The 10,343-nt window shown below is 40.8% G+C and overlaps 1 protein-coding gene across 1 annotated transcript in view; it reads right to left on the reverse strand.

The window, feature by feature from the left end:
• The window catches only part of LOC124789492, a 52,105-nt gene extending 42,601 nt beyond the window's left edge, over window positions 1–9,504 (reverse strand). The window contains exon 1 of the mRNA XM_047256872.1: window positions 9,250–9,504. The gene's annotated coding sequence lies outside the window, so the exon portion shown is untranslated. The remainder of the gene's footprint in view (window positions 1–9,249) is intronic.
• Window positions 9,505–10,343: the final 839 nt, after the last annotated feature.

Consider the following 10,343-nt stretch of genomic DNA (forward strand, 5'->3'; position numbering starts at 1 on the left):
CAGAACTCCAACTCCAACTGTTCTGTAAGCTCACATATCCTGCTTCATCTGAATAAAAGAGCATTTCAGGATCATCACACACAGAGCACAATAATCAATGGCAGTAATGACATAAAGTAACTATCTGAATTGCTCAGTTGTTGCCCTGCTATTACTTTGTAAGGTTTCAGTTTGAAGTTGTACAAAGCTGTTCCTGTCAAGCCAGTTTGAACTGCTAACTACAATAGTATATCAAACAATGGAAACTCTAGGCAGGAATATCAACAATATAGGAAAAGACAGATTGCTATTCATAGTAAAGAAGACATGTCAAGTTGCAGACAGGCACAATTAATAGATATTTACATATGTAAGTCTATTTTAATTGTGCCTGTCTGTAGCTTCACATGTTTATGGTAAGTAGCAATCTATACAGTAGTATAATAACTGGAAACACACTGACTCATTTAGTATGAGGGCAAGCCAGTAAACTGCTTCAGACTCTGTTCTTGCATACTTCAGCACAAATAAAAATTGTTGATCCTTCATGTACACCACAGTGAACAGAAACAATACACAGCAAAAAAGAAAAACAATGTATACTCAGTTGCATAATAAATTAGCTACAACATGCACTGTTAACTGATATCAGCATAATGGGTGGAAGCATCATGCAGTGATCAGAGCCTGGGAGGAGAGGTGTTGGTACTTGCGCAGTGCTGAAGCACCCTGCATTTTATGATAATGACTGTTTCTGTTACATTCACACTGATATCATGTAATCTGGCATCAATGCATCACCTCTAGAATGGGAAGTTCCCTTTTTGTATCGCAAGAGGGCATTTGTTTTGCATGTGCCGGTTTTAGCATGGTGTACAAGTGTGGGGCAGAAAATGGGTTTTTGGTAGGACGCTGGTCACAGAAATCTTCTCAGAGTGGACTACACATCAACTTTGCCCACACTTAGAAATGGTTGCCAATTTGGAAAGGCAGTGGGTTTTCCAGCTTCGAGCCAGCTATGTGAATGGTAGTCGCATATAAACCCTTTTGTTCAATCACGGCTTCCTATTGCTGCTAGAACATTTCTGTGTGCTGGAGCCAGGTTCTGCTCCAGTCAGAATGGTAGATCATCAAGGTGTAACTGCTGTGAAACCATTACAAACAATAACTACCAGCATTTGATGGACATTCATGTTGATATTCCATTGGCTTAGTTACATTGTAATGGTGCTCAGTTCTGCGTAAGCAAGTGAACATACTGATTGTGTTTGTAAAATTTGACAGTGTTTGAGCATGATCAGCTGTTCCATCATTTACCTGTAAGCGATGATTAGTTCTCTGTTTGATATTTCAAAGTCAGGTGCCAAGCATTGTGGTACAGTATGCTAAATTTGTGTGTTGCTTTTATTTTAAGACTGAAAAGAGAGTGCTAATAGTAATTTGTGCACTCTTCTCAGTTAATTTACCCTGTAAATACTGCACCCCTGGGTGGGATCTTATGACAAACTTCAGCTTGTTTTTTCATTTGATGTATTCTCTTGAGTAGTGGAAAAGATGTAACTCTGATATCTTCTCTTAAATTATATGTATTTCTTTTAAGATGTTGTGACATGTGGAGTAATACTGCTTTCTTTCTGTTTTAGAGCTCTAAAACTTAATTGTTTTATTGTACCTATTTGTATCTTGTGGGACACCCAGTTGAGACCTGTGCCAAATGTAAATATGCCTATAACAGTATCTGAATTAAGTTTTTCAGGATGATTCCTTGGTATCCTTTGTAAGTTATTGGTCCCCCACTTGTAACTGTAAATTAATTGTGGGATGTAATTCAACTCTTGTTATTGGAATTCAGTTTTAGGCACAGAGGCCCTTTTAAAGGAAAGTTTTTCTGATATTTATATTGTCTGTTTTACTTATCAGCACCTTTAGGACTATTTTGAGTCTCACAATGTCTAATTGTCTATTTGACTTACTGGCATTTTTAAACTATTTTGATTTTGATAGTATCTGATTTATTTTTTGGCACTTTAAAACAGGTCAATAATTACCTTATGAGTGATTTACTTCATAATTAAGGAAGCTCAGGTTACCAGTGTGTGCCTTATGTAGTTTGTTAGAGTGAAATAAGTTGTAAACATTTTCTACTGAGTGTGGGCTCAGTCACTTACCAGTGCTGGATCCCCACATCCTTACCATTTCAATGGTAGGAGTGTGTGGCTCAAATTATTTTATATTCACAATCTGTAATAGCCTCACAAGGTAATCATAAGTTTTTAGAGCAGTAATAATCTGCCAACACTGGCATCCAGTCTACATTTGTGAGGTATATTCCAGACAGAAATTATAATTTTGCTGCTCTTCATTTCAATGTGCAGGCAGTGTTCTGTTTCCAGTGGTATGATGTTATTATGCTTATTATTACAGTTAATATAGGAGACTAATTCTGGGACCATGTCATTGTTGCTCTTATAGTTGAGTAATACCATTTTAGCTTTTTCTCTTTCTACCCTGAAAGGGCAAAACCCTGCACTTAATGTGGCTAATCTAATTCTCTCTGAGTGTGTCACGTATAGAGGAGATTCTGTAACATAAGAAAACCATATGTATACATAAACTGTTCTTTACCACTTGAGGAGTCACTTCCTTTCTATAGTGCTTAATTATCCTGTTAAGAGTGGCTGCACAATTTTTCATTTGATACTGGAATTTAAAAAACCTGTATCCAGGATCATTGCAGAATCACTTGAGCCTCAGATTTAAGCCCTCTATCTGGTTCAAAACCAGAGCAGTGCAACCAACTCTGTGATCAATGCTACAAATTGCAAGCCATACTTTCACTTCATAAGCATAGCATCTGGTTTGTAAAAATCCAGATGACAGGTGTCATTCATGCCAACACTACGTTCAATTTGCAACTGACATACTGTGCTCTCAATAGCTACCTACAGAGCCTCCTTCATATCTCATATGAGACTTCGCAGCAAACATGTTATATGCACAATGTCGTCTCTACCCGTTTTCTCAGATATTTCTCTGAGGAGCTTCAGACTTCCTGAATGGATTTATAGTTTTTGCTTACAATGTGCTCTAAAAATTAGATATTTGTCATCAATGTGTCCCTCTGCTATGATATGAAAGTAAGACTGCATTAATTCAAAACAGATGGCACGAATACCATAAAATTTTAGTTGCCCAGGTAAAACATAGTGGTACACAATGAATGGCCTTTACAAGAATGCAGGTTACATCAAGGGGGTTATTTTTTAGGTCTAGATGTTGGGGCTTCATTTGTATGATCATATATTTTTTGCGGAGACAGTCCCTCATGGAAGCCAGAGCGAGAATATTTATCAAGTTTGCTTTTGATCCACTTCTCAAACTTAAAAAAAGTCAAGGAATTAAATGGCTCCTTAATTGGAGGTGGTGTCATATTTCAGTTACTTCAGTTTTGATGTACAAACTTGCTACTGTGTATTTAAGTTTATCAAGAAATTTGCACTTAGTAATTGACTGATTACAAAGGTCAAGGATAGTTCTACCATTTCTTGGGGCTGTAGGAAGGAAACAGTCCATTGCTGGAGTAAATCTAATGCATCCAGATTCCATTGTTTACAATGATATTCAATATTTTCTGCTACTATGAGGAAGTAATAACTGAAACTGGTGATCAATAATTTCAATGAGTTACCATTTCTCCCAAGGCTGTTATCTACAAACTCCACTTCATTTACCTCACTTTTTGTTTGTTTCTTGTATAATAAAGCTCAAACTGACTTCTGTAACTGAAGATATGCCAGATCGAATCCTTGTGGTGTAAAATTTTCCCTCCCAGTATTTGACCAGCAAGGGAAGGGGTGGTGGTGACATGAAGTTTCTGGTCGCCAATCTCTGCACCAGTGTACCGAGTGGAGCTTCAAACCTCTCTGCAGTGTCTCATGAGGTGAGGTTGTGAGACTCAGTTGATGGTAATCTATCTGTCAGATGGGGACATTGCACTCAGTGGCCTCCTTTGTGCTACTCAAAGACACCTGGCGTAAGAAGTCACCTTTATACTGCTAATGGCCTTGTCAAACAGGGCAGAGGAGTGGACAGAGGTGCAGGTCACTCTCTTTTCCTTGGGGTGGGAAACTGCCCATAAAAGGTGGAAGAATCAGCAATGGGCAATGGCATGAGGATGCAGCACTGCGTTAAAAACACATAATGTGTATCCATAGGACAAGTGGACTGTAGCTGAAAAAGTGTCATGATGATCTCTCCATTGGCAAAAGATTTTGGACTAGTCCTCCATTCAGATCTCCAGGAGAGGCTGACAAGGGGGAGGTTACTCTGAATAACAACAAAAGGATATTCTACGAGTCAGGTCATGGAATGCCGCATGTTTGAACGTGGTAGGAAAGCTAGAAAAACTGAAAATGGAAATGCTAAGGCTCAATATATTTACAGTGAATGTCAGTGACGTGAAATGGAAAGAAGACAAGGATTTCTGGTCAGATGAGTATTGGGTATATCAACAGCAGCAGAAAATGGTATATTGGGGTAGGATTTTTATGAATAGGGGAGTAGGACAGAGTGTGAGATACTGTGAACAGTTCAGTGATAGGGTTGTTCGCATTAGAGTAAACACCAAACTAACGCTGACAATAATTCAGGCATAGATGGCGAGGTCACAAGCAAAATATGAAGAGATGAAAACAGTATATGAGAATACTGAATGGGTAATTCGGTACATAAAGGGAGACAAAAATCTATTAGTGACAGACGATTGGAATGTGGTTACAGAGGATGGAGTAGAAAAAAGGATTGCAGGAGAATATAGGCTTGGTAGTAGGAATGAGAGAGGAGTAACACTAATTTTCTGTAATTTCAGCTAATAATAGTTAATACTTTGTTCAAAAATCACAAAAGGAAGAGGTATACTTGGAAAAGGCTAGGAGATACACGAAGATTTCAGTTAGATTACACCATGGTCAGGCAGAGATTCTGAAATCAGATATTGCATTGTAAGGTGTACCCAGGGGCAGATATAGACTCACTGTCAGATCACAATTTGGTGATGATGAAGAATAGGCATAATAAGAGACTTATCAGGAAGAACCAATGCACAGTGAAGTGGGATATGGAAGCACTAAGGAAAGAAGAGGTATGCTTAAAGTTCTCTCAGGCTATAGACACTGCACTGATGAAGAGCTCAGTAGGCAGTCTGGTTGAAGAGGAATGGACACATCTAACAAGAGCAATCACAGGAGGTGGAAAAATCAGCAATGCTCAATGGCATGAGGATGCAGGAGGTGACTATGTGTAGAAGACTGAATAATCAACAAAAGGATAACATTATATGAGTCAGAGCACAGAATGCCAGACTTCTGAATGTGGTAGGGAAGCTAGAAAACCTGAAAATAGAAATGCTAAGGCTCATTATATTTATAGTGAATGTCAGTGATGTGAAATGGAAAGAAGACAAGGATTTCTGGTCAGATGAGTATAGGGTAATATCAACAGCAGCAGAAAATGGTATATTGGGAGTAGTATTTTTATGAATAGGGTAGTAGGACAGAGTGTGAGATATTGTGGTGAACAGTTCAGTGATAGGGTCTTCTTTTGGACCCCTCTCATAAAAACAGCGGGCAAGTTCCTTGTTACTTTGTGACATGTTTCACATTTGTGAGCTAATACAATGTAATCACTCACCACTGTGAGACTGAATGCACATGTGCACATGACATGGTAAGAAAAGTATATAAGCAAAGCAGATATGAATGGGTAATCATTCTAGTAATGATACAGGCTGCAAATAAGGAAATGCACTGACATAAGCTGCTATGAGAAACAGCAGATTGTTACTGCCCAGCACTCAGAAACAACAAAGCTGGTCGGCTGTTTGCTTGCTACTGCTGTGGCATCTATAGAAAATAATTGTAGTAGCAACAAAGTGTTGAACATTCATGCCTGATCACAGAGTGCAGTCAGAGATTTGCACATTCTGTAAAGCAGGAAAGGCATTGATCTGTGGCAAACCTGACAGCTAAGTACAGTGCTGGTGTAGGGACAAGTGTTACAGTCCACATTGTTAAATGTACACTGTTGAATATGGGGCTCCATATCAGATGACCCTATGTGTTGCCAAGTTGACCCAGTGACACTGTCAGTTATGACTGCAGTGGACACGGGATCACTGAAATTGATCCATGGATCAATGGAAATTTGTTGCCTATTTGGACGAATTACATTTGGTTTTGCTTTGGGTGATAGTCATGTCCAGATAAAAGCTGTCATCTAGGTAAGGGGCTGGTCGAAATATAAACGATTTATTGCAGCAAAATAGCCATTATAGTTATACATTAGATTACAATCATTTGAGAGTGAATTCGAAATATACATCGCACTACGGATGCAGGTCGCAGGGAGCTGTAATATGCTATGAGCAACATTCTCCTAGGCTTCCATGGAGCCTGTGGTAGTAATCGAAGCAACATGACAGCTGTGGACTACACGAACATTTTACAGACTATGCACATCCCTTCATACTTTGTCTGTTCACTGTTGGCGATGGCATCTTTCAGCAGGATAACTGTCCTTGTTACAAGGCCAGAATCTTGCTACAGTGTTTCGAAAAACATGTAGTGAACTCACGTTGCTGTTTTGACCATCAAATTTGCTTCATTTAAATCCAATGATTCACATCTGGGAGGGCATCAGTCGCCAGCTGCGCGCCCAGAAACCACCGGCACATAATTTCGGGAATGGCGTCACCTGTGTGTAGACATCTGGTGCTTCATGCACTACTGTAAACATACCCAGGACTTGTCGAACCTACGTCACGCAGAATCGATGCTGTATTGCATTTCACAGGTAAACGAACGTGGTGTTAAACAGGTGGTAATAATATTTTGGTTCTTCAGTATATATGTCATAAGATGGAGCGGATTCAATCATTCCTCATGGAGAAGGAATAACAGTAACCTTTTTGTTGTAGCTAAAGTTCTACCTGCCAATTTCCATTAATGCACGATGGCACTGGGAAACTAAAGCCTGCTTTTCAACAGCGGTGTGCAAACTGAAGTAGTCTCCTACGGCCTGGGTGATAATTTTAGTGCTGCAGGTATTAGCGAGATCCTACAGTTGTCAGAAATCCTCTCCGTGGCTTCTCATTTGCGTTCAAACAGCAGAATGATTCGCATAGTGCAGAAATACTTGCTATGTCATCTTCCTTCTACAACCATTAGTTCGAATCTGCTTACCATAGGGTACATCATTTGACCACCAGGGTCAGGAATACATGTTCCCCAGTTTACGTCTGAATAAAAATCGGATCAGTGACAAAACGTTCAATGGATGTCAAACAGTGTTACAAAGTTTGTGAGACATATTACTAGGACAAAAAGTCGTATCTGGACATTAAAATGTTCACTTGCCTTTAATTAAGAGCCTTCGCCTAATTATTCAGTTCTTATTAACATCCCTTACGTTTGTATCATCTTGTCTTTGATTTGTATACGATCCCGAATAATTTCATGAATATTTATACATTCTGTTTGTGGCTACGGATTCGAGCGAGCAGTTCAGTAAAGCGCTCATTGAAGAGATCTGACATTACTTTTTCTGTAAAGTCAAGATCACCCTTCCTTTCAAGGTTCCTACAAGAATACTTCATTAGTTTACGTCGTTCAATGCGAATCTGCTGAATTTCAGCAAATTCTACATGGTGTTGAGCTAACTGAAAGACGTTGGTACCGGTAATAGTTTTTTTTCCCCGTTAGATTTCCCTGAACCAACTTTTTACGCTCCTGTTTTACAGACACTTTTTTTTCACTCTGAAACGGTAGAAAATGTATCTCTTGATATTCGGAGCTGGTCTGAGCCGTTAACATGTAGTTCTATTTCGCATGTTTTGACAAATATTACCATGAACCGGCCAGCGGCTTGTTTCACATCTGATAGCATCCCGTTATCTTGCAAACGTTATGTACCGATGAAATATGTTAAACGCTTAATCGTCAGCTCATGTAAACCACCTTCTGCGGACCACGTGACTTCTACGGCTTCCTGAATGCTTCCCAAACAAGGCCAGCTGCTTGTCATCGTTGGCTCACGAAATGTCATGATAACTGTTTATGTCACCACCATCAGTATTCCATAGCTGGTATCTCTAAATTTGAGAGCGAGAAGGATGGGGTAACAGAAATATAAGGGTTTAACGTCCCGTCTACGACGATGTCGTTAAAGAAGAAGTGTCATGATTTATAAGGGAAGGTGATGATGTTCATGCTGACATTGCCTCTAAAGATAAGGCATACTTACACTTTTATTCTGTTGCACGTTGCTGTTTTTTGTTCTTTTTTTTACGTAACTCTTGGTATCCCCGTGTAATCTGGCATGTCATTGGAAACATGCGCATCAAGAAACGGAGGAAACCATAATGCGGTTGATTCGAGTAGTAATTGTAGGTAAAAAAAAGTGGCACATTTGCGAAATTTGTTTATTTTCCCAGCTGTTTGTCACAAACATAACACTATTGTCCACAACCATAGGCACAAAACTGAGTTGTCGGAAAATATATGTCGCGATTTTATCCGTGTCGTTTCATAGGAGTGTAGGGCTACTTATGAATTTGGAGTCTTAAGGAACGTAGCAACCAATTTTTGACGTTTGAGGATACTGTATTATCAGATTTATTTTTAGCATGAAGAGTTCAGCCCGTACCTAGAATCTGAACGCACACGAGTCTCGTAAGTCTCTCATCTCCGAGTGACTGACGAAATGGGGAAACTTCCGCTAGTTCCTAAATGTGTCAAGCGAATGTAGCCTCTTCTTCGAACCACTGAATCGTTCGTCTGCCGAAATTCGTAAAACGCGTTTCGTCAACGAGGTTTCATCATCAGTTGCCTGGATATATTTTATTAAAAACTGTTTAATCCATTCTCAAAAGGTTGCATTACGCTTTCATTTGTTAGTCAGTCTTCCACCGCACGTAACAGACGCCCACAAGTAATTTTTGCTATGATGGCTGGTACACGTACAAGTATTGCTCGAAGTGTAGGCGTTCCAATGAGCAATAAAAAGAGAGAACGACGGAAGATTCATAGTGCAAACAGCGAAAGGACGCTGCCTACGCAAATGAGTGACGCACGATGACTCAATGCGTCGTCTCCTGTCCGTGCGTTGAAGTCCCGGCGGCTGTGGCCATTCCGCGACAAACAGTAGTAACTTTGCGTGACAGTTGATGTACACTTCCATCAACGAACCGCGCAAAGGAAGCAACGGTACACGTACCTGCGTGTTCCTGTAGGAGCGTCTGGTCTATGTGGAAAGCAGGTCGCCGATTAACTGTTCTGATTTAGAGGCCTGGCAGCAGTTGTCCGCTCTGGCCCGAGTTCGTCGCCCTGGCATCCGGCACACGTTTACGCTCTCCTGATCCACTCGCGCACTCGAGAAACACCCGCGCACTGGCACATCCCAGTATTCGCTAGGAACGAGAGCGCCTAGCCCTCTCTCGCAGGTAGCACCACGTCGACTGGATTCCTGTGCACGCGAGCGGCAGAGGCAGTGGGTGGGGGAGCGCTGCCCCTCTACCTGTAGGTACAGTGTCCACACAAAGCACAGAACGGCCGCGCGCCTTTCCTGAGGCAGCGGCGGCGGCAGCACGCAGGCTCCATGCGGCGTGCTAATGGTGGGGGGACATACGCGACACTGTCGCTGCAACCAAAGTCGCCCGCAGCTACCGCCCTCCAGCTTGGCGACAAACCAGCCACCCGCACACGATGGTTCCCTTCTCTGCGAGGGTCACCTAAGTTTCCACAAACTATCACTCGATGGCGGTAATGAGATGTGACTAGGGTGACCAGAGGCAATTGTTTAAAAAGGAGGGCAAATAGCTTCAAAAAGGAGGACAAAGGAAGAAAAAAGAGGACACATCAACGGGTCAACTGCAGATGAGAATACCTCTCGTCAGCTTTGGACGAGTCACGTGACTGCCGGGAATTACCGGTAAAACTAGTAGTTAATTGTTACTGATGGTCAGGTGGTGGTTAACTGAGTAATATAAAAAAATTAAAAATATTGATTGTGGTGACAGTGTGGCGTCAAGTGTTTTGTTATGTCAACAACACGGAATTGTTTACAAAAACGAAAAACGTAAGACCATTCACCTCCCTTCATTCGACGCACCGCTACCAACATCTACAATTCAAACAGCAGCTGACGAAATGTAAACTGCACTTTAACCTTCCGAATACAAATAAAATGAATGACTATGAAACAATGAAATAAAACCATGACAGTTAATCTGTCGAGTTATTTCTTACCTTTATTGGCCACTGAGACGTACATTCCAGCTCCACATATCTTACATTCCGCTTCAAATTCAT

This window comes from Schistocerca piceifrons, chromosome 3 (genome assembly GCF_021461385.2).
Source record: "Schistocerca piceifrons isolate TAMUIC-IGC-003096 chromosome 3, iqSchPice1.1, whole genome shotgun sequence".
In the NCBI taxonomy this organism is placed as follows: domain Eukaryota; kingdom Metazoa; phylum Arthropoda; class Insecta; order Orthoptera; family Acrididae; genus Schistocerca; species Schistocerca piceifrons.